This window comes from Xenopus laevis, chromosome 5L (assembly GCF_017654675.1).
Source record: "Xenopus laevis strain J_2021 chromosome 5L, Xenopus_laevis_v10.1, whole genome shotgun sequence".
Classification (NCBI taxonomy): Eukaryota; Metazoa; Chordata; class Amphibia; order Anura; family Pipidae; genus Xenopus; species Xenopus laevis.
In genome coordinates this window covers 31,285,544-31,311,125 of record NC_054379.1, presented here as the reverse complement: position 1 = coordinate 31,311,125, position 25,582 = coordinate 31,285,544, and the positions used below count along the sequence as shown (strand labels likewise).

Below are 25,582 nucleotides of genomic sequence, written 5' to 3'. Positions count from 1 at the left end.
GGTGCACTCAGATAGCCATGTTAATGCCTAGGTGCTGGACAAAAATTCATATCTATAAAACAAAAATCAGGACGGCTTGAGTTTGTAAGCTGAAACGTTGAAATAAATCTACCAGCTTTTTTTCACTTATCAAGACCTATGTGTGCGGAAGTTTTTTTTGTTTATTTATATATATATATATATATATATATATATATATATATATATATATATATATATATATATATATATATATATTGATTGAAGTGAAAAAAAAATGCTTTTATTTTGGGCCAATACCTCAGATGATATTCCAAGATAGTTTGTAATTGGTTTTCTTTTTTATTATTTGTGGTTTTTGAGCAATTTAGCAACTTTTCGGCAGCTCTCCAGTTTGCAATTTCAGTAACCCTAGCAACCATGCATTGAATTGAATAAGAGACTGGAATATGAATAAGAGGCCTGAATAGAAAAAAAAAATTCAAATGTAGCAATAAAAAACATTTGTAGCTTTATAGAGCTTTTGATTTTAGATGGGGGTCAGTGACTCCTAATTGGAAATAATCAGAATAATGCAAATAAATTAGGGATGCACCAAATCCAAGATTCGGCCTTTTTCAGCAGGATTCGGATTTGGCCGAATCCTTCTGCACGGCCGAACCTGAATCCTAATTTGCATATGCAAATTAGGGTCAGGGAGGGAAATCACGTGACTTTTTATAACAAAACATGTAAAAAATGTTTTCCCCTTCCCACCCCTAATTTGCATATGCAAATTCTGATTCGGTATCTTTCCAAAAGGATTCGGGGGTTCGGTCGAATCCGAAATAGTGGATTCGGTGCATCCCTAAAATAAATTTTAAAAAAAATGAAAAAAGTTGCTTAGAACTTTATTAACTTAAAGGTGAACCACCCCTTTATGTGCAAAATCGTTTCCATCAGCCTAAATATCACCGTACATTGACTGGCATCTGACTGCAGGCTGAATGGATGGGTAACTATATAGTGAATAAAGTACCCCCTTTTGTAAAATATAAGGATATCATAAGTTAATGAGGAGTTTCATGACCATATAAAAGCACAAGGCCAAGTGTTTTTATACAGGTCATGGAACTCCAAGGTGACTTCTAATATCCTCATATTTTGAGAGGGGGTACTTTATTTATTATGATACACACGTTTTAGTGAGTCATGTGACAGAAATTACATCACTAAGCTCTGATTATAACCAATGACATCACTAAGGACCGTCCGTTTAGAAGGATACAATTTACAGGATATTCATGGCTCGTGTATTATACGACTCTATATACAGGTTTGGGCAAGTGCAGATTGTTCATTCCAGCCCATACAAAAATGCACCAGATCTAAACCTTTCCGCAGAGAGAGAGAAAGGTTGGAAAGAGAACCACTTGTGTAGCTGCAAAGAGGTTAATTAGACAGCAGCAAATTAAACTGGCAAGGAAACTTTGGGATCAGATTTCCTCAGCGCTGTGTGAAGGGAACTTCTGGAACATAGCAACAGTAACTAGGGGCAGCAGGACATAGCAGCTGTATGCTAAAGAGACATGGCTTTAAAAGGGAGAGCTTATTGCAAGGGACTACAGAGTGTACTTACTAAACATCAAGAATATGCAAGCAGACATCAGTTTGCACTTTCATTCAACAGAGCGGAATATGGGGAGAATTGGGTTATTATAGAAAGTCCGACCTAGCACAGCATCCTACACGGTTTCAATGAGCCGATTTTTATAAATGGCAGAGAACTATTTACTCTTTCTAATTCAGCCTATTGGATAAGGACAGTGCTCGTCAGGCAATACAGTTCTGCCATCAGGATATAGAAACAGTAGCTTTCTATTGGTGAGAGGACACATTAAAGGAGAACTACACCCTAAAAATGAATATGATTAAAAATGACATTTTATACACTGCACTTCTAGCAGCAGCCTAAAGTTTCAGCTCCTCAATAGAAATCATCCAAAACTTGTCACGGGGGGTCACCATCTTGGAAAGTGTCTTCGGGTGTCAGTGGGCTCTGAGCAGCTGTTGAGAAGCTAAACTTAGGGGTTGTCACAAATTATCAAGCAGAAAATGAGGATGGCCTGTAATATAAGCTGATGCTACAGGGCTGATTATTAAATTATGATGCAAATTGCACTGGTTTCTGTCCTGCCATGTAGTAATTATCTGTATTAATTACTAATCAGCCTTATATTGTGACATTTCTATTCTATGTGTTCTGTATATTGTGAGTGGGTCCCTAAACTCAGTAAGTGACAGCAGCACAGAGCATGTGCAGTGATTCAGCAGAAAAGAAGATGGGGAGCTACTGGGGCATCTTTGGAGACACAGATCTTTACTGCCATTGGCAACACTCCCTGCTTTCTCCTTCTATAGTACCTTATTTGAAAAAGTGTCTCTGGCATTAACGTTGGCACATTCTTGCAGAGTAGCACAGTGGAGCTCATGGGCGCCATCTTCAGATTCCTTGCATAAGTGAGCGACGACACTGAGCTTTTCGCGCAGTTGGAGTCAGTCTGGTATTCATGCCTACTGTGCATGCGTCAGAAGCTCCAAAGATTGCCGAAGGAAAACAAGAGGATCCGAAGATACTGAAGAGGTCACCCATGAGCTCCACTTTCTGCAAGTAAGGTACTATGGAGTGATGATGTGCGGGCCAGTCAGATACCCGTAGGACGGGTGGGTTAGGACGGGGTTGGTCGACCACGCTGCTTCTCTTGCAGGTGGGTTCAGGTCTCCACGTCCGAGTCCTTAGACTGACAGCTTCCGACCTCCATTTTATAGACTCGTGACTTCTCTGCCGCTTTTGTGACATCACGGGTAGGGTGGGTCTATAAATGGAAGTGGAAAGCTGGTGTGGGTCTTGGTCAAAGTTTTCTCAACCCACACATCACTACTATTGAGGGAGAAAGTAGGGAGGGGGGCCAATGGAAGGAAGGAGGGGTTTTGGTTAAGGTTTTAAGCTATAACACATTCCCATATACATCACGTAGCAATGACTTCAGATATAAAGGTCGTAGAGCACGGGGAAAGGAGCAGTGTGGATTTCATAGCAACACAAAGGAGCAGCACAGTCATGGAAACTGTACTTGGCACGTATGCAAAAATCCAGTGTATGGTTGGACGTGTGCAAGTACCCTAGTAACTCTGTCATCAGTAAGTCAATATGTTTAAACACCTTCCTAAGCAGTGTCACGGGAACTCAGGAAAAAAAAACCTACTGTTATATGCAGCCTAAAGTAGCTCATAAGCTAAGTATACACTGAAATACGTGTTGGTTTAATGAGGTCACCAAAAGGCCCAATTTTAACCTGATTTGGCCACCAATGAGATAGTACAAATCAAGATTCCTGTATAAGAACTAAACCCATTGTACTCTACAGAGGTTAGCCCTATTCCAATTTGTATGGCTGCCCAATGGATACACAGCAGATCTCATATAAATTGCTTAAAAACACTTTCATTTGTTGATGTTATTTTTCCTTTAGGCCTGAGAGAGCTGCATTTTCCTTTAGAAAGCTGGTTTGGAATTCACTGCTCACCATGTTTTAATTTACTACTGGGACACCGTTTGCTACACTGGTAGAGGGAACTATATGAATGAGCTATAATCTCCATATTACACGATAGTGCTATATAACTAGAAAGACAACTATAGGATAAAATCGGTTAAATTAAAGCAAAAGGCAAATTAAAATTGTATTATGCGTATTAAAAGGTAAAGTATTTCCAGGGAAATACCCTGACCATTCTAAAATTGAATCATTTTTAATTTGCGAGAATAGCTCCTTCCAAATCATATATGTTTTTGCCTCGACAATCCCACCATATCCCTCCAGAAAAAAAAGGTTTTAGATTTTATAAATCCTATTTGGCCACAAAAAGCAGAGACCTTCATCCAAAATGGATATAGGCAAGATGGCGCTGCTAGGATGACTGTATCTCTGCATTCTCATTCATGTGTTTCACGAGGAAACTTTGGAAAATGTGCCATTACCCTAAAAGTCAAACCATGTGGCTGAAGGGGCAGAGCTGTGGAGTTGAAAGCAATTTTGGGCATCTGGAGTTGGAGTCGCCAAAAAGGTACAGACTCTCAACTGCTAATTACTTTAAATAAAAGCACTGAAAATAATCAAATCAGATTTAAGAGAATCTGTGAAGGAGGATATGGAAGAAGCAATTCTGTTTCTAAGAACAACACTTTAGTTAATTTTGGATTGTATTTAACAGCTACTCTACAGCTATATGCCAGGTCATATATTAATATATAAGTTGTTTTAGGTTTATGTAGTTTAACTTTTCATATATTAATATATAAGTTGTTTTAGGTTTATGTAGTTTAACTTTGATTTTGGTCAAGAATTAACAAAGGATGTGGTTTATATTTTTGAGCTTTGGTAGTGATAAAATGCCTTGTATGTTTTCAATCAATGGAAATTACATTAGGAAAAGCAACACCAAAAAATGAAAGTGTTATAAAGTAATTCGCATTATAATATACTGTTGGTCTGCACTGGTAAAAACTGTGAGTTTGCTTCAGAAAGACTACTATAGTTTAAATAAACAAGCTGCTGTAGTGTCTCGGGGCAGCCATTCAAGCTGGTAAAAAAGAAAAAGGCACAGGTTACACAGTACACAACAGATAAGCTCTGTCTAATACAATGATGTTTAATCTGTTATCTGCTATGTAACCTGTGCCTTTTCTCCTTTTTTTTTTATTTTTAATGGCTGCCCCCATGGTAGACCTTAAACACACAGTTTTTACCAGTGCAGAGCAACAGTACATTATATTTTAATTACTTTGACACACTTTTGGTTTTACTGTTCCTTTAAAAACAGAAGAGTCGGACATACCATAAACTAAAGAGTCGGAATCTCCAAATATGGGGATCATTCCCCGATATGCCCAGCAATGACAGAGAGATATCTGGTAGGGATGGGTTGAATTTGACCCGTTTCATTTAGCCTATAATTTTGCGCCGGCGAAATGTCGCCAACGCCCATTAAAGTCTATTTTTGCTAAAATTTTGCTGCGGAGAATTTTTTTTGATGCGCGTCTTTTTATTTTGATGCACAACGCCATACAAGTCTATGGGCGTCATTTTTTTTCGTTGAAACAAGGAGAAAAAATTCGCCCATCCCGAATATCGGGTTAATCTGATTGTTTGGTCCTATAACAATGGGTGCAGACAGGTTGCTAGGGTAATTTGGACTCTAGCAACCAGATAGCTAAAACTGCAAAATGGAGAGCTTCTGAATAAAACTAAACTAAATTAATCAAAAGCCACAAATACTAAAAAATGAAAACCAAATGCAAATCATCTCAGAATGAACTAAAATTGATTTTAAACTGTAAACAACCCCAGCAGGATAATTTTACCACCAATATGGATTTAGGCAGCTCAGTTACTATCGAGAACAAGGTAGTGTTTTATTATTTTAGAAAATATTCAGCTTGAAAAAGGAACTAGAATGCTCTGAAAGCTTGCTGAGATGATCTTAATTAGCCAACAAAAGGTATCACCTTTATACCACCTGTTGGTTATTTTCAGAAAAAAAGAAAGGCTACAGCAGTGGAGTGTTCAGTTAGAGGTCCATGTCACCAGCCATATACAACCTTCTTCTTGAGAAGTGAAGGGATCACATAAGGAAGGTCAGTAGGAGTAATAAGGAAGGTTGGGAATAATCATTCTAAAGCAGTGGCAGTGATGAGACAAATTATAAGATGGTAGCCAGTAACACCATCAGAGAACCTAGAGAGAAAAACTTTACTTCACTACACCCAACAGGGAAAACCTGTATCAACTGCCTCATGCAGAAGGACACCAGCAGCAGCCATAACCGACCTAACAGGATTGAAGCTGAGTCACGTAATGCACCCAAACATTACCACAGAACTGAACCTTCCCCTCGGTGACCTAGTTTATTTAACAACTTAAATTCCACTGTGCAAGCAAGGAGCAATACGCATCAAAGCACCAAAACCCCAGGAAAATTCAAAGCCACTTTCTAAGCAACTTTCCAACATGCACTTTTAGGGAGTTTGTAAATGTATTTGCTAGTGAAAGCTGTATTTTTCTGTTCCATGGTATCCTCTGCACTGCAAATTCGGACCCTTAAAGGGGATGTAAAGGCAAAAAAAAATAATCCCATTTTTACTTTCATTAATGAAAAAGAAACCCATCTCCAATATACGTTTATTAAAAAATGTGTACAGTTTTTAAAAGAATCCTGACTGTATGCAGTGAAATTCCACCTTGGTTTTACTTGCTCTGACTGCTGTGGATAGGAAATTTCAGACAATCCCTAACTGTTCTGCAGGGAAACGATCATACTTACGAACACAGAGGGCCCCACCTTACTTCCCAGCTGTGCAGAACTCAAGCAGCTTTGTTTGTTTTCCTGTAGTGCAGTTGACGACTGTGTAGAGATTAATATTGGATTTTATTTTTGCCTTTACAACCCCTTTAGGGTCACGCCACAGGAGCAGATTCGGGGAGATTAGTCGCTCCATCGACAAATCGCCTCTTCTTCGGGGCAACAATCTGCCCGAACTGCCTTCCCCCTGCCCTCCGCCAGCTAAAATAAAAATCGACTGGGGCAATGCACACGCGGCGCTTCGTTTTCCGAAGTCACCCGAAATTGCTTCAGACTTCAGAAAATGAAGCACCGCATGTGAATTGCTGTAGCACCGCGTGTGCTTTTTTGCACGGATGAATCATTCTGCAATAAATCACTTGGGGTTTATTGGCATAGATGCTTGCATTGCATGTGCAGAAAATCGTTGAGTTAAGAAATAGAAGCTGCCACTCTGATGTATAAATGCAAATTTGCACTGTGGCCCTTTAGTTGTTGTTGCTGAACTACAATCACATTCATGCAATTCAGGAACAGCATAGACACTATTTATGGTTTGTCTCAAACAATGATACAAAGCCTCCAGCACAAGGAACTGAAGAAGGCTGCAAGATCTGTAATTATCAGACACCAATCAAAGGGTTCTGAAAGTAATTCATACTCGGCATTTGAACATTAAATGCCACTTTAATATTAAATATCACCATATTTGAAAGATGGAGAGAACAGCTGATACTCCCCTCACTAAACCACGCTCGTCTTCCTCCAGATAACACGGCTCTATCTAACTCACTGATGTGTGTGGGCAGCTTGGAATATTTCACATGTTAATAAGATGGATATTGAAAGCAGCTGGCAAATTGTGTCAAACCAATAAACCCACAAGTAGATAGGGAAAACCAACGTATGTATAAGAAGCCTCCCAGTATACGTGCAAGGTTACGCTTTGGGCTTTGTTGTGTAATACAGGAACATTACAGCACATGAAGAGTTGCATCTTCTACTCTGGGGACAGACTTGCAAGCACGGCTTCACCCGTACTGTTGTCGTTCATCCCCCAGCTTTCTTTACCAAAAAAACCCTTAAGACAACCCATGGCACTGCCCACAGTTGTTTGAGCACAGAAAGCAGCAAGTTCCCCCGTTTTGGAAAGGGGGTCAATTTCAATTTAGATGGTTTAGATTGTTATAGGTTGTCTGACACTAAACGGCAGTTAAATAATGGACATACAGCAGGCAAAACCTCAAAGACCTGGCTCATCAGCTCATTGGATAGACAGCACATCAGTAAGAGGGAGGGGCTTATTTATACGAGGCATTAATTAACTGTATGGCACAATCCCAAACATTCCGCATTAGGAACTGAGCTCAGATACATTTGAGGTTTCAGAATCCCATGATGGCAAATAAAGGGAATGTTTTTATATTTATGATTTTGGTGTTGCTTTTAACTATACAGGTATACACCTTGTGTTTTCCGGGATAATGGATCTTTCCATAATTTGGATCTTCATACCTTATGGATACTAGAAAATCATGTAAACCTTAAATAAAAGGCTGGACTTGCTTTCAACAAGGATTAATTATATCTTAGTTGGGATCAAGTACAAGGTACTGTTTTATTATTACAGAGAAAAGGGAAATCGTTTTTAACAATTTGGATTATATGGATAAAATGGTGTCTATGGGAAAAGGTCTTTCCGTAATTCAGAGCTTTCTGGAGAACGGGTTTCTGGATAAAAGATCCCATACCTATAATTAGCTATAGATTAATACACAGCTTATAACAGTAGTGGTTCCCTGTAAGACATGTAGACAGGCTTGCCCACTCCATAAGTGTGTGTGGGTCCCTGATAGAAAACCGCAATACAGGCACTACTAAATTCCTCTTTTCATAGTCCTTGTTGTAAAGCCACACACACAGCCTTTCCGCTCTACTCCATGTAGTACGACTAAGTGCCAAATTTGCTTTGAGTTTCCCCTCCTTACATTTCCAGGAATAGTGTGTCATCTCTATGTTCTGTGAGAGCACCAGCATAAGCCTGTGGTTAGGTTGTGACCTTGTATATCCACACTACATGTGCGAGTTGTGTAATGTGGCAGCATTATAGCAAATCCTACGCAGCCATTGTGTCTGATACAGACAAACTAAACATGCCAGCGTGTTAGGCTTTAAGCTAATTAGGAATAGGACCATAATCCTTAACACTTTTTCTTAAAGGGAAATGGGAAAAAGGCATCAGTTAATACTGCTGCTAAAGCAGAATTCTGCGCTGAAATCAGTTTCTCAAAACAGCAAACAGATTTTTTTTATATTTAATTTTGAAATCTGACATGGGGCTAGACATATTGTCAGTTTCCCAGCTGCCCCCAGTCATGCGACTTGTGCTCTGATAAACTTCAATCACTCTTTACTGCAAGTTGTAGTGATATCATCCCCCTCCCTTTCCCCCCCCCAACAGCCTAACATCAGAACAACGGGAAGGTAACCAGATAACGGCTCCCTAACACAAGATAACAACTGCCAGGTAGATCTAAGGACAGCGCTCAATAGTAAAATCCAGGTCCCACTGAGACACATTCAGTTACATTAAGTAGGAGAAACAACAGCCTGCCAGAAAGCAGCTCCACCCTAAAGTGCTGACTCTTTCTGAAAGCACATGACCAGGCAAAATGACCCGAGATGGCTGCCTACACACCAATATTGCAACTAAAAAAAAAAAAAAATCCACCTGGTGGGTTAGGAATCAAATGTTATATTGTAGAGTGAATTATTTGCATTAATAATTTAGAAATAACTACTTCATAAAAATCATGACAGAATCCATTTAAAGCAACAAAGCCTCTCAAATACCCAACTCTGCCAGCGATGATAAATTATCTCACCAATCTCACATTTAGGGCTTTTACTCTCACAGGTGTTTCCCCTGCATTCCACTGTGGTCAGATTTTCTATATTCCACCCTTACTTAAGCTGACCGAGATGAAGCAGCATTAATTGGAATACCATTTGTGAATTGAAAGAACGCAACAGACGATTACTAAAGAAATTTCTGTTTTCTGGATAACGGGTTCTCCAGGAATTTCAGTACTACGGCTTCTTGTGTTGTGCTCTGTAAAGGTATCAACAAGGGCACAATACTTGCACTAAAAATTCCTCAGTGATAAAGGTGTCCCATACATCGGCCGATTTAACCTGCCAATTCTGTCCCCTCCAGACCAAGTTGGCAGCTAATCTGACCCTGTATAGGGCCTTCAGTCGGGCCTGTACGTCTGATATCTTACAGCAAATAAGCCCAGATAACGATTGGGCAGGTTTAGAAATCCCACTGGGGCGAGGTATACACTGGCTTATTGATCCGGTTCTCTCCCTGATTGGCCCGGCATTACCATTGTTGTGATCCAATCATCCAATATCACTAACCTTAAAGGAGAACTAAATCCTAAAAATGAATGTGGCTAAACATGTCATATTTCATATACTAAACTTATTGCACCAGCCTAAAAGTTTCAGCTTCTAAATAGCAACAATGATCCAGGACTTCAATCTTGTCACAGGGGGTCACCATCTTGGAAAGTGTCTGTGACACTCACATGCTTAGTGGGCTCTGAGCAGCTGTTGAAAAGCTAAGCTTAGGGGTCGTCGCAAATTATCAAGCAGAAAATGAGGTTGGCCTGTAATATAAGCTGATGCTACAGGGCTGATTATTAAATTTAGATGCTAGTTGCACTGGTTTCTGTGCTGCCATGTAGTAATTATCTGTATTAATTACTAATCAGCCTTATATTATGACATTTATATTCTATGCGTACTGTATATTGTGAGTGGGTCCCTAAGCTCAGTCAGTGACAGCAGCACAGAGCATGTGCAGTGAATCAGCAGAAAAGAAGATGGGGAGCTACTGGGGCATCTTTGGAGACACAGATCTTTACTGCTAAAAGGCTGTGGTTGCCTTGGGCTGGTATAGAAGCCCAAAACATAATGCACAACATTTCTAGCCTAATTTTTTAGTTAAGCTTTAGTTTTCCTTTAAGGGGGGGAATATCAGGAAAAGAACTGCCTGTTTGGTGCCCTTGCCACAGGAGCAGATCTTTACATGCCCATGCAAACAATAAACAAAGGTTATACACAGAAATCAGCGCAAATGCAGGAAAAATAATCTATTCCAAATTTCAAAACTCCTTCTCCTTACAAACTAGCCGTAGGAGTTCTCAGAGTAAAAGTTTTTACCTATAGTCGGACAGATCCGGTGTATATGACTTGTGTTTATTATTTGCATGGAGTCTCTTGAGTTACCAGTTCACGGCATGATACACAAAGTCCATCGATTAGATGCGAGCTCCTGCTCAAAGGTTATTTTCTAGTTTTCTTTGTACTTTTCACTTCCTGTCATCCATCACTACATTTACAAGTACAAAAGCACCGTGAAAAACTGGAACTGCTCAAAGTAAAAACGTGGGAAAACACAGGTAGAGAATCAGCCCCTATGATATGATGGCATCAGCCTTCTGCCTTGAGTTTTTTCTGCAGGCATTAGGCGGAAACTCAAGAGGCAAAACAGAGGTAAAATGTAAACAAACCTTATGTAAAATGTGTACAAATATTATGACTAGTCTGGTTGAAAGTCCAAACTTGACATAAGGAAAAACTTTATCTTCAACTAGCTTATCTTGAGAAATCCAAGCATAATATAACAAGGAAAAGATTTGTTTTTATCTCCAGTTATCTTATCTTGGTGTCTAATTGCTGTAATTCACAGACACAGGTCTCAAACCTGGATGACAAAGCCAATATTACACCAGAGTTAACCCTTTAAATAGGCTAACACTATACCTTAAATACAAAATGAATAAAAGAATAAAAAATAATTGAATCCAAATAAACAAATAATTTCTTGGTGATCTGATATTGTTTTACAGATGTTTAACTACACCAACAGCATTTAAATTAAATGTTGATTGGCCTCGACACGATTTCCCTGATTGAAATTGTACTATAGACAGTACAGGTACGGGATCTGTTACCCAGAATGCTCCGGAGTTGGGGTTTTTCGGATAACGGATCTTTTTGAAATTCAATTCTTCATACCTTAAGTCTACTGAAAATCATGTAAACATTAAATAAACCCAATGGACTGGTTTTGCCTCCAATTAGGATAAATTATATCTTAGTCTGGATCAAGTACAAGGTACTGTTTTATTATAACAGATAAAAAGGACATTTTTGATTATTTGGATAAAATGGAGTCTATGGGAGACGGCCTTTCCATAATTCGGGGTTTTCTGGATAAAGGGTTTCCAGCTAACGGATCCCATACCTGTATTAGTATTAAAGAAAAATAAAGTCCTGATTTGTCCCTATACAGGTATAGGAGCCATTATCTGGAAACCCATTATCCAGAAAGCTCAGAATTATGGAAAGGTCATCTCCCATAGACACCATTATAATCAAATAATCATAACCTTTTTCTCTGTAATAATAAAACAGCACCTTGTACTTGATCCAAACTGACTTTATTAATAATACTTTTTGTAATAATAAAACAGCACCTTGTACTTGATCCAAACTTGCTTTATTGAAAGCAAAACCAGGTTATTGGAGTTATTTAATGTTTACATGATTTTCTAATAGACAAGGTATGAAGATCCAAATTACTGACAGATCCGTTATCCAGAAAACACAAGGTCCCAAGCATTCTGGATGACAGGTCCCATTCCAGTACAGTAATATTGTAAGCCTGTGTCACATTGGAGCAGAAAAAGTAGCCAGTTGCTGATGTACTCATTAAAGCAAAACTATACCCCCCAAAATTAAAATGTAAGCAACAGATATATAGTTTATATCATATTAAGTGACATAATAAAGAATCTTATCAAACTGCTATATATGCTTAAATAAACATTGTCCTTTTACATCTCTTGCCTTGAACCACCATTAACTGATGGTCCTCAGAGATCACCTGACCAAAAATACTACAACTCTAACTGTAACAGGCAGAAGTATGGAAGCAAAAGGCAGAACTCTGTCTGTTAATTGGCTCATATGACCTAACAAGTATAGTTTGTTTGGTATGTTTGTGTGCACCGTATATCATATGATCCCAGGGGGCTTCTCTTATTTTTTAAAATGGCAGTTTTCTATTTAGGATTACCCAATGGCACATACTGCTAAAAAAGTATATTATTATGAAAATGGTTTATTTACATGAAGCAGGGTTTTTCATATGAGCTGTTTTATACAATACCTACATTGTTTGAGGGGTATAGTTTTCCTTTAAGGCTCTGTTAAATATTAAATCACAGAAAGACGGGCCAAAGATCACGCACATATATCTTTTAATATATTTATAAACAGGCACAAATATACATAGAGGATAGCTGCAACTGTTGTAGAGAACAGTAGCATAGGACCCAGCCCCTTAAACCCCCCCCCCAAAAAAATTTGTACTGCCATGTAGGACACAAAGAAATCCTCAATGGGGCATCATAGGTTACATCCCTCCCTTTTCACCAAACAAAACGAATCTACATTGAAAGCAGGTATTAACGTTGAGCTTAACTGCACTGATAACACAAGTCAGCATAAAGACATCTTTAACGATAAACACTAAATCCTAAACAAAGTAATGATTTTCTATAGGCTCTCCTTTCCTTTAGCAGGGAAGCCAATCCTATGTGGCTGAAATTCATACCTTTTTAGAAAGGCACGCAGAGAAAGATCTAAATATGAAATATATTGCCTACCTTCTTCAACAGAAAGGGACATGAAGAATAATCCAGAGGCAAAGTGTCAAGCCTTGTGCAACCCTGCTGGCTGGCATAATGTTCTGACTGATTGCTTTCTTTCTTTACTTATGTGCGTAGTGAGGCACGCTGACTCACATGGGTGGGAAGGTGCTATACTAAACAGGTAAACACTGTGCGGGACCAATAGCATTGCTTGGGATCTGACTCATAGCTCAAGACTTTTCAACACATTCATCTGTGGCTTGAAAAGGAAGAAAAGGAAGTAGAATGATGCCTGGTGTGCAAAGCGCCTGTAACACACGCCACCGACACACATCACATAGGACTCATCAAGCATATTCCAGCAATACGCCACCTCCATGCACACTCACATGCATTCACAGGCTCACACAATGCTCTGCTGTAAGGTTAGTACACCGTGTATATATAGCTGCTATACATTATAGACCAAAAAGTGCAGCAATCTGAAAGCAATCATTTCCGCCATTTTCAGAATAAGCCATGTGGTGTATATTCTGCAGTGTAGGGGTGTACCGTCCTCAACTGTGCAGATAGAGGGTAAAGCTGGCCATACCTGGGCCAATAAAATTGCAGACAGACTTATTGACCACATGTGGGGCCCTCAAATGGCTTCCCTAATCGATATCTGGCGATAGACAGCCAAATGTGGATCGGGCAGGGGTAAAAATCACGTCAAATCACGGACCACGTCTGTTTGTTGATGCGGTCTAACGATCCGACCGCCCATATTGCTTTAATTATGATCCGGTCATTGGGACCACAATCGGATCAGCCCGATATCTCCCACCATGAAGGTGGGCATATTGGGGAGAGATCCGCTTGTTTGGTGCAATCGCCCCTTTATGGGCAGGTACAGTTAATAGACAACGGTGCAACACTAATTATGGTCAGCAGTATGTCAGGCAATCCAAATGAAAAAACTGCCTCACAATATATTCAGCATCTGTTATGATGATCACACTAAAACAAAACTTTATAATAAATTGTATGATAATTCTTTATAATAAATTGAATGGCGTGTGCCAAAACAGCAACATACACTAATAACATGAATTGAAAAGGAGCTACAACCATTCCCAGGGCACAGGAATGCATAGACCCCCAAATAGAAGTATATAAAAGTGTGAAAGGACTTGTGCTGGCCAAGCTCAGAGACACACAGCTCAAAATATGCCTGTCTGATCCAGAAAATGTATTGAAAATTATGTTGTTGTGTGATCGCTGACCTAGTTACACAGCAAATGAAATTAAAAAAAAAAACTAGACAGGGAGCAGCCTCCCAAGGAACAAGAAATAAAAATACTCCTTTTGGAAAACCCCTGGCACTGCTGCGAACACGGTTATATGTTGGACTTAAACAGAGGAGCAATTTAGCCAAAGCCAATCCCATCGGAGACATCCAGGCCAAACAATTACACACTTGTGGAGACTATAACATATCATTCATATTGAGAAGAGTCTGAATCAGCAATGAGTGTCCAATACAATGCAAGCTGTACATCTACAGATACAAACTTACTACTTGCGCACCAAAGAAACAGTCCATTTAAAGGAGCAGTAACATTCAAGTAATAAAAATATAATGCAGTGTTGCCCTGCACTGGTAGAACTGCTGTGTTTGCTTCAGAAACACTACTATTGTTTATATAAATAAGCTGCTGTGTAGCAATGGGGGCAGCCATTCAAAGAAGAAAAGGCTCAGGTTACACAGTAGATAGCAGATAAGCTCTGTAGAACATAATGGTGTTATCGGTTACCCACTATTTAACCTGTGCCATATAGTCTTTTTTTCAATTTCCACCATTGCTACACAGCAGCTTGCTTATATGAACTATAGTAGTGTTTGTGAAGAAAACACATCAGTTTTATCAATGCAGTGCAACAGTACATGATATTCATTACTTTAAAACACTCATTTTTTGGTGTTACAGTTCCTTTAAGGGACCACTACACCCTCTTTAATTGGACATATGGATTCCTCTAATGGAAATATAAGCAATAAATGTATATTTTTTTTCTAGATTTCTTATAGCTGAGAGATAAAAGTTCTAACCCAGCACATAAAATAAATGGTCCTTTAAGATCAATGAAACTCTGGTGATCATTAAAAAAAAAAAAAAAAAAAAAGTAACATCTGGGAAAATGTAAAATTGGGTAAATAAGTACAATCAGGGGGAGGGGAAGGTAAAATAAGGAAACTGTAAAATATGGGGATGTAAAATTGGGATTTGACTTTCTGCCATGATAACTTGGCAATAAACCCCCAGAGATTACAGGTAATTACTATTAAATGGGAATTGTCCCACAAGCAAGAAAAAGTTGTTGTTTTTTTAATATTTTTGTTTTAATTTTTTTGCTATTTCATGAATGGTAGGCTTTTCAAAGGGCAATGAAGCATTTTAGCCAATAAAATGAAAAATGTGGCCAAAGGCCCAAAATCTTCCTATATGCAAATGCAGTAAAGAAAAGAAGGATCCTGTAGTACAGTTCTCCCCCTCTGGTCTATGGGAAGAGTGCAGGGGCTCTCTACTGCCATGGAAATGGCATTTACCAGTAATTCATGTGTTTGTAGAACTGGAGATTCTCACTAACAACTATGGAAAGGTATTTTTGTGACATTTGTCTCACACAGGTAAAGCATATTTCCAGGCAAGCAAAAAATGGCTGCACCTGCACATTAACCTTAAGGGTAAGGGCACAAGCTGCCATTTCGGAAGATTAGTTGCCCAGCTACAAATCGCTTCTTCTTCGTGCATCTAATCACCTCTGAACTGCCTTCCTGCCGGCTAGAATATAAATCACCGGCGGGATGGCACTCGGAGTGCTTAACTTTCTGAAGTCGCCTGAAATTGCCATGCGAGGAAACTTTTGGCAAAAGGCATGACTTAACATGGTACTGCAATATTATATTTTGAAGAACAAAAGCGGATGACTTCGCTCCTCTTGAGACAGCAGCTTATTGGCCCATGTATGGGGAGCTTTTGACAGCCTGCCTGGCCATAGATGTAACAATAACGATTTACTGGTCGCAGGAAAGATCACTCGTTTTCATTACATTTAGAGCTGAATCGTGAGATATAAGTATAATACACAAGAGTTATGAATATCCTGTAAATTATATACTTATAAACGGTGCTTGGTGATGTCACATGACTCACTGAATCTTGTGTATTATAATAGATAGGTAAAGTACCCCTTGTGCTTTTATATGGTCATGGAACTCCTTGGTGACTTATAATATCCTTATATTTTACAAAAGGGGGTACTTTATTCACTATATAAACAACAGCAGTAAACACTGTTTTCAGCAGTAAACACTGGCCGATGTTTGTGTGCATCAAAACTTTTCGACTTGGCCGATCGATGAGCCAACCGTTATCCAAGTGTTTTGCCAATATCGGTCAACTCGTCTTCCGACATACACGCACCTTTTGTTTCATACGATAATATCTATGCATCTATGGCCACCTTTATATCAAATATAAAATTGGCCAGGTTAAGCGATCACATAAGCCTGACTTGGCACAGAGCATATTTGGACAAATCGGCTCATGTTCAGCTTTACTGATCATAAAAAAAAAAACCTTCATTAAAAATAAATTTATTTGTATAAATACAAGTCTTCATATCCATCCTCTGTACCTGCACAAGAGGTTCAGCAATAAAGCACATGGACTAGTCAACGCAGATCTGAAATATTGCCAGATCCACCTGTCCTGGCCTCAGAGCAGAAATTCAACTCTCTAAGCAACATCCATTTAAAATTAAAAGGCGCTGCTTTTCATTTAGTGACTCAGTCTGCAAGTATCACTTGAAATCATTCCCAAGGTTTCATATGACAAACTTTCAGGTCAGCAGCCTAAGGGGAAGGGAGAGGAGCATCAATGGATTAAAGTGGAACTTCACTTTAAAATTTAAAAGGGGACAACAAGGCAACAAGTAAAAAAAGAGCAGGGCAGGTTTTAAAGATGTAGTTCAAAATTCTCAGACATTTGCAATTGTTTTTAAAGATGAAGACAATTGCTATTGAAAGCAGCATTTGCTTAACATTTAAACAATGCTGCGAAGACTAAAGGTGGACATAGACGCACCGATAATATTGTACGAAACAAATTTTCGTATGATATCCGGTGCGTGTATGGTGGGAGACCAGCCGACCAATATCAGCAGAAGACTTGGATATTGGTCGGCTCATCTATCAGCCTGAGCGGAAAATTTTGATCAGGCACTCGAACATCGGCCAGTTAGTGCTGAATCATCAGATACAGGTAGAATTCTATTGTTTCTGTCTGTATATCTGATGATTCAGCTCTACACATGTGTATTACAAAAAACAATCTTACTTGGAAAGATCTTTTCCAGGAAAGATCATAATTGGAACGTCTATGGCTACCTGTAAGCTAGGGCCAGATGATTTTTTAGTAATGCGGACTCTCTGCAAGTGGAGAATCCGCTGCCCTGCTGCTCCCTTGCCTTTGAACTGCGGGGCAGATTTTGGCACGAAATTTCTGTGCCGAAATTCTCCGCATCTGCCTGCACCAGAGCAGAAAATAACACTTTCGGGTGCAGACAGATCAGGCACAAAAGAGCAGTGGGGCAGAGGATTCTCTCTACGCAGGCAGAGATCAACCATCGTCTGGCCCTGGTCTTGGTTCCCCAGAAAAGACCAGTTAATCAGCTGCCTTGTCTTACATTGTATCAACAGTCTGAGCCATCAGGGCAGAGAATAGAAAGGAACAAACACTGCTTTCAATAGCAATACATTAGACAAACAATTTCAAAACCATAGCAAAATGGTAATGTATGTTGGAATGTATTGCAAAGCTGCTTAGAATTAGGTTATCTTTTATAAGCAACTAAAATTATCATTTGGGTTGAATTTCCCTTTAAGGTGTTTTTTTTTTTTATGCGCCAATTGATGTTCTTTTCCTCCTAATAAATGGTTTAAATAAAATCAGCAACAATACAGAGGCCTTTGGCACCTTAGATAAATTGATGATGTCTCATTACAAAGTGATCCTCTAGCACAGTGCTGTCCAACTTCTGTGGTACAGAGGGCCAAAGTTTTACTGGCCTATGTGGTGGAGGGCCAATAATAGAAGTCAGTGTTGGCCACTCCCCCTTTTAAACCACACCCACTGTAAACCACAAGAACTTTTAAGATCATATCCACATTAAAGGTGGTAGCACACCAAAAAATCAAATGTTTGGTGCTCACTGCAGGGAAATCCCTCATCACTCAAATGTGAAAAATTTAAGTCATGTTAAAACATACCCTTAAATCCATATGCCTCATCCTCCCCTGTGGTTAATACAACAACCCCCAAACACATGATTAAACACCTTAGGGGCCCTTATCAACGATTTCCAAATGCTAACAACCCCCCAGAACAAAACCCTAACAGCTTACATTCCACAGGTAGCGTAGGGCAAGCAGAGAATGGCACACAGAAGCAGCCTGGACAAGCAGAGAATGGCACACACAAGCAGCTCTGGGCAAGCAGAGAATGGCACACACAAGCAGCACTGAATAAGCAGAGAAATGAACACACAAGCAGCACTGGGCAAGCAGAGAATGGCACACACAAGCAGCACTGAATAAGCAGAGAATGGCACACACAAGCAGCACTAAATAAGCAGAGAATGGCACACAAAAGCAGCACTGGGCAAGCAGAGAATGGCACACACAAGCAGCACTGAATAAGCAGAGAATGACACACACAAGCAGCACTGAATAAGCAGAGAATGGCACACACAAGCAGCACTGGGCAAGCAGAGAATGGCACACACAGGGAGGGAAGGCAGAGCAGGAGACAGGGAAAGCTATCATTCTAATATGTACTACATACAGTGACACAGTGCTGGTGCCCCATTAGCATTTTGAATAAGGTGTGAACAGGTGAATAATGTGGGCAGTTTCAGTCTGGGTCTCAGGTGTGAAGCATACAGGCCTTTAATATATAAACAATAAGGTGTCAAGTGTGAACATTGCAGGAGGATCACAGGTGTGAACAATACAGGGGATTGGTCTGAATGAGGTTTAAACAATACAGGGGCCAGTTAATCTCTGTAGTGATACATTTTAAAGATTACAAATGGCAAGCAGACAGCATGTGGGGGGCCACAGAAGGGGGTGGCCCGTGGGCCACCAGTTGGACAGCCCTGCTCTAGCAAGTTCTGTATCTAGGTACAGTTATCCCTTGTCTGTTAGGCCACCAACAATAGTAGAAAGGTAGTAAATATCTACACAGTTTCAAGCTCGCTAACTCTAAACCTCTCCATACACTAAATGGACCCTCCTAAACTAACCAGATGGCAGTAAAAGTTTTGCTGTGAAGTTGCAGTGAAATCACACTTATACAATCACACACATTTTCACACCTCCACACAATCATACTCATCCCACAAACACTGTATCGGCCCTCCTCATTCATATTCAGCTGACCACTTTCCAGTATGCTGCCCACTATGGCCACAAGCAAAGGGAAATGGCTAAATAATGAGCAACAGAGCATTAAAGGGTTTGTTCACCTTCCAACACTTTTTCAGTTCAGTTGGTTTCAGATCGTTCCCAAGAAATAAAGACTTTTTCCAATTACTTTCTATTTTCTATGTGTGACTGTTATATTATATTATGTTATATTATATATTTTATATATATTGAAGTGTAAATCGAATTTTTCACTTTCTAAAGCAGCTCTGGGAAAGGGGGGGGGTCGTCGCCGTAAACTATTCTAAACTGATACATTTAATCGATATATTTCTTATCTTTGTCCCTGCTGAGCAGAATCTCTGGGTTTCATTACAGGCAGCTGTTAGAATTGATACAATAGTTACTAATATTCCAGAAATGCTGCTGAGAAATGTATCAACTAAATGTTGCAAAATTGTAAACAGTTCAGAATCTGCACCTGAATTACTGAGTTTCATAGTGGGGTCGCCATCATGTTTAGTTAAGTCTTCTGTTTTCCCCAGTTACCTGAATTACTGAGCTGCCAGACTGAAACACCAGAGACACGAACATTCAACTTTAAACTTACATTTTGGAAAAACTGTAAAAAATAAAAGATGGAAAGTAATTATAAAAAGTCTTTATTTCTGGAGAACAATCTGAAAGCAACTGAACAAAAGTGGTTGGAAGGTGAACAACCCCTTTAAGAGAGCTGGCAAAAGACACCGAGCTTGGGAATGTGCAGTTTCTAGCAAGCACTAACAGAACCTAAGGAAATAGGCCACAAGTTATTATTAACATGTATTTATATAGCGCCAACATATTGCGTAGCACTGAATATCATTAGACAACTGGTTATGGCGTGGGAAAGGAACCACTGGTATTAAGCCAGGCTAAATAACCAAAACAGTGAGGGTAATATGGGACAAGAAAGACTAAAAAGAGAGGATTTAATAGAAGAAAGGAAAGTAGGATTTCAGGGAAAAAAATCCCTATAACTGTTAAACATATCTATGGCAGAAAGAAAGTGTGACTCCACTTGCGAGCAAGAGCGTGTGATGTTGGCGTCATGTAAAGCTACTAAATAAACACACACTCTTGCTTACAAGTGGAGTTACACTTTATTTTACAGGCAGACATGTTGAAGAGTTATAGACACTGGCCTAAAAGCAAGGCGCGACGCTGGCCTAAAAGCAAGGCGCGACGCTGGCCTAAAAGCAAGGCGCGACACTGGCCTAAAAGCAAGGCGCGACACTGGCCTAAAAGCAAGGCGCGACACTGGCCTAAAAGCAAGGCGCGACACTGGCCTAAAAGCAAGGCGCGACACTGGCCTAAAAGCAAGGCGCGACACTGGCCTAAAAGCAAGGCGCGACACTGGCCTAAAAGCAAGGCGCGACACTGGCCTAAAAGCAAGGCGCGACACTGGCCTAAAAGCAAGGCGCGACACTGGCCTAAAAGCAAGGCGCGACACTGGCCTAAAAGCAAGGCGCGACACTGGCCTAAAAGCAAGGCGCGACACTGGCCTAAAAGCAAGGCGCGACACTGGCCTAAAAGCAAGGCGCGACACTGGCCTAAAAGCAAGGCGCGACACTGGCCTAAAAGCAAGGCGCGACACTGGCCTAAAAGCAAGGCGCGACACTGGCCTAAAAGCAAGGCGCGACACTGGCCTAAAAGCAAGGCGCGACACTGGCCTAAAAGCAAGGCGCGACACTGGCCTAAAAGCAAGGCGCGACACTGGCCCTAAAAGCAAGGCGCGACACTGGCCTAAAAGCAAGGCGCGACACTGGCCTAAAAGCAAGGCGCGACACTGGCCTAAAAGCAAGGCGCGACACTGGCCTAAAAGCAAGGCGCGACACTGGCCTAAAAGCAAGGCGCGACACTGGCCTAAAAGCAAGGCGCGACACTGGCCTAAAAGCAAGGCGCGACACTGGCCTAAAAGCAAGGCGCGACACTGGCCTAAAAGCAAGGCACGACACTGGCCTAAAAGCAAGGCACGACACTGGCCTAAAAGCAAGGCACGACACTGGCCTAAAAGCAAGGCACGACACTGGCCTAAAAGCAAGGCGCGACACTGGCCTAAAAGCAAGGCGCGACACTGGCCTAAAAGCAAGGCGCGACGCTGGCCTAAAAGCAAGGCACGACGCTGGCCTAAAAGCAAGGCACGACACTGGCCTAAAAGCAAGGTAAAATACTGCAATGGCATTTCTGAAAACAACCCTTTCAAATCCTGCCAGTCAACTGATTTATGTGTTTTTAAATATAGCAATCCAACAGTCACAGCATTATTATTACGTATTTATAAGGTCCCAATATATTCAGCAGCTACAACAAGCAGAAGCAAGGGCTGAGTAGCACTACAACGGATCGCTATTGAGCTGCTGGTACTAGACAGCACAAATGTTGGAACACTTACAATATGCAGAACAAAGACTGAAACTCAGAACAATAACAGTAAGTGTGCAACAAGTACACAATAATAACAAACAGACGGAGTACATGAGGCCAGGCAAATACGTTCAGAGGATTAACTGTGTGAGAGAACAATAAACGAAGCTCACACAACTGCTTCTATGCCATTACACACAACTGGCCCAGGAAGATTCCAACAGCAGAGAGGAAGCTTACATTTTAACAAGAGGAGTGGGAATGAAGGGAAAAAAAAGACTTGACTGGGAGGAATGCATACAGGAAATTGCTTAAAAGGGAAAAAAAAAGGCATGCAGCAGTATGACAGGACACAAGCACTGCTGCTAAATAAAACAAGGATTGTGGTTCTCTATGGATGGGGCAAGACAAGGGACCTCATGTTTAATTGCAAAGCAAGACATTACGTACGATAAACATACAGCCTTGAGCCTTATCTGTATCTTCAGAATAGGATCAATAGTAATCAGCTTTCGTATAAAACATAATGCCCAACCCAACAGATTAACTCCTGCGTGGCCAAAAAATGGTAGAACTCATAAAGGTCTGTGTTGCGTGGCTGCATGTAATAAAACTTGAAATGGGGTAAAGAGCCACACAAACTTGCTGTAACAATATCAGGGAATATCCAGATAAAGAGATCTGGGAAAGTATATGCATACAAAGCAGGTAAACATAGTTACACAGTTAAATCAGGTTGAAAAAAGACCAAGTGCACCAAGTTCAACCCCTCCAAATGAAACCCAGCATCCATACACACCCCTCTAACCAACGGTATTTTGTAGAAACAGACTGGGGGTACAGAGAACTTCAATCTAAAGACTTCCATCTCTCGAAAATGTATCTAGAGGTGGCCCTACAAACATTTATGTGCAAAAAACCAACAGCCTTTTGCAGTTAGTGGATTATGGAATTTGAAGTAGTTCTTCTATAAGAGCACGGATGCACAACCTGTGTCCCTACATATTATGGTGGCAGTAGTACAAGCCAGGCAAGTTGCGGGCCTCAAGTTGGAAAACTACAACTCCCAGAACAGGCTGTGGCTATTGAGTTATGCTAAAGCTGGCCATAGACATGCAGATTATATCTTAAAGTCGGACAAACAATTGCCAGTGCCAATCTTCCGACATGCAACTAACTATTCAGATGAATGTAAAGTAGTAAAGAGAAGAAATCACACGATTCTCTGGTCGTTTATTGGCAGACAGCAATTGTAAGAAAGTTATGTCCGACAAATAGTAGTGACTGTCTCCCATTCATATCGTCAGATAGGCAATACATGCAGAGATCTTTTCAGTAGCCAATATAAATCTTTTAACCTGTCCGATTAACTGATCGGCAGGAAAAATGTCTGGACGATCCACACAAAAATCGTACAAATCTTTGTTTCATACGATAGTGTCTTTGTCTATGGCCAGCAGAACTGTAGATGAGAAGCACCCAGAGGGCCACAGATTACCATGCCTGTTTAATCACTTTCCATGATACAAAAGCATTTGGAAAATAAATGAGTTTGTTCCCTTATTACCATTTCTCAAATATTCTAAGCAGTCCCAGGCTGTCTGTGTGGATTGGAAGGGTTCATGGGGCAACAGCTGCCAAACACATATAAAGACTCAAGGAGGGTTCACCAAAGGCAGAAAGGAACACAATGCCATCTAATCTGGCATAGCAAATGCTAAACACAACGGCAATCATCGTGCACACTACAGACTATTCACCAAGTGTGCCCTATTCATGAAGTGTAAAATCTAAAGTCACCTTACACAGCTGTCTGGGATCGGATTAGTCAAACTGAATGCTTCAATGAAGAGAATTCAGGCCCAATTTCACTCATGGCCATTAATACTAAAGGGGATGCAAGGCTGCCCAACCAACACTGCAGCTTGCTGGAGATCCTGTGTAACTTGCTAAGACAAACACATGCAATTTTGGTTTTACTGGCAATTTATATCAGAATAGATGAAAATGATGGTACCTGAGTCTTAGTACTTATTCCTGTAACACAGTGGTCCCCAACCTTTTTTTTTACCTTTGAGCCACACTTATATGTAGAAAATGTTGGAGAGCAACATAATCATTTGATTGACTACTGGTAGCCCCTATGTGGACTTGCAGCCTACAGGAGGCTCTGCTGGCAGTAGACATGGTTTTTATGCAATTAAAGATTGTCTTTAAAGGTGCCCATAGACTTAACAATTACTATATTTCGTGGAAAAGATCTTTCCAAGAAAGATTGTTCGTTTCAATACACACGTGTAGAGCTGATATACAGGTTGAAACAATAGAATTCTACCTGTATCTGACGATTCAGCGCTAACAATGGCCGATGTTTGGGTGCCGTCAAAGGCACCCAACCAAAATTTTCCATCCAGCCGATCAACGAGCCTGTCTTCTGCCGATTTCGGTCGGCTCTTTTCCCACCATAAACGCACCGAATATTGTACGAAAAAAATTTTGTACAATATTTTCTGTGCGTTTATGGCCACCTTAAGTCACAAATTTAAAAAGAAAGGTCTGCTTTGAGGCCACTGGGAGCAACATCCAATGGGTCTGAGAGCAACATGTTGCTCACGAGCCACTGGTTGGGGATGAGTGCTGTAACTAGGGTTACCACCCAGACGGTATTTTACAAGCCTTACAAGTAAAACTCCTGCCAAGGCCAGGGCCAGTATTACTAATTTACAGGCAATGTAGTTGCCTGTAAATTTGTAATACATTAAAAAAAAAAGCCCTTGGCCCACCCCTAATTCGTTTAAAACATACCTTTTTTTCAGCCTTCTGGCCATCGCGTGAAGCGAATCCACCCATTTTGCGGCATGGTAAGTGGCTCCGCTCCTTTTTGCGTCACAGAGCGCCCCGTTTGTTCCCGCCCCCCCCCCCCATATCGGCCGGTAAAAACTTTGAGAAAAGCTGGCAACCCTAGCTGTAACATGTGTTAAGCCGTGCCAACCGGTAAGACTAGGATTCTGAGGTCTTTAACAGTGGCAAGATATTACTGGGCCCCACAGCAAATTATATACCAGGCACCCAAAATGTCTAGAGATTGACCAGTTTTACCAATATTTATTGAAATTGTATATGAATAAGGTCTGCTTCCTCTGTAGTAACGCCCCTGCTCTGTAATGGCATCAATTCTTAAATCCAATCCAAAGGACAAAGAGTTGCTGCAAGCAGCACAATCTGATTAACATTTCCCCTGAACAGTCAGCTCTCACATGGAAATTGAAGTCCGTCAGCTTTCCACTCAAAGGAGAGAATATGATTCATATTTAAATGGCATTGGATGCAAGAATCTCTAGAACTAGCGCTTTCAGTCTGATGTTATAAATGTGGCCTTTAAAGGTCCCTGCTGATATACAGTCAGAGATCTTAGGCAGAGGGCTGTTGGGAGCTGTAGTTCAGCAGTCACTGGGAAAGGCAACCTGATTCTAAACAGCTATTGATGAATTGCAGTGCCCAGAGCACTCCAACCCCAGCCTGGGAATTGTATCAGGCCAGCTGGAGGGTGTATGTCTCAGGGCTGGAGGGTGTATGTCTCAGGGCTGGAGGGTGTATGTCTCAGGGCTGGAGGGTGTAT

General features: G+C 40.6%; 1 protein-coding gene across 4 annotated transcripts in view; it reads right to left on the bottom strand.

Moving 5' to 3' along the window:
• peli1.L (pellino E3 ubiquitin protein ligase 1 L homeolog) overlaps positions 1 to 25,582 on the bottom strand; it is a 38,641-nt gene that overhangs the window by 12,091 nt on the left and 968 nt on the right. The window contains exon 1 of one of the 4 annotated variants that reach the window (XM_041562640.1): positions 13,104 to 13,227. The exons of the other annotated variants lie outside the window; for them this stretch is intronic. The gene's annotated coding sequence lies outside the window, so the exon portion shown is untranslated. Of the gene's footprint in view, positions 1 to 13,103; positions 13,228 to 25,582 lie in introns of those variants that run through there. 4 annotated transcript variants of the gene reach the window in all.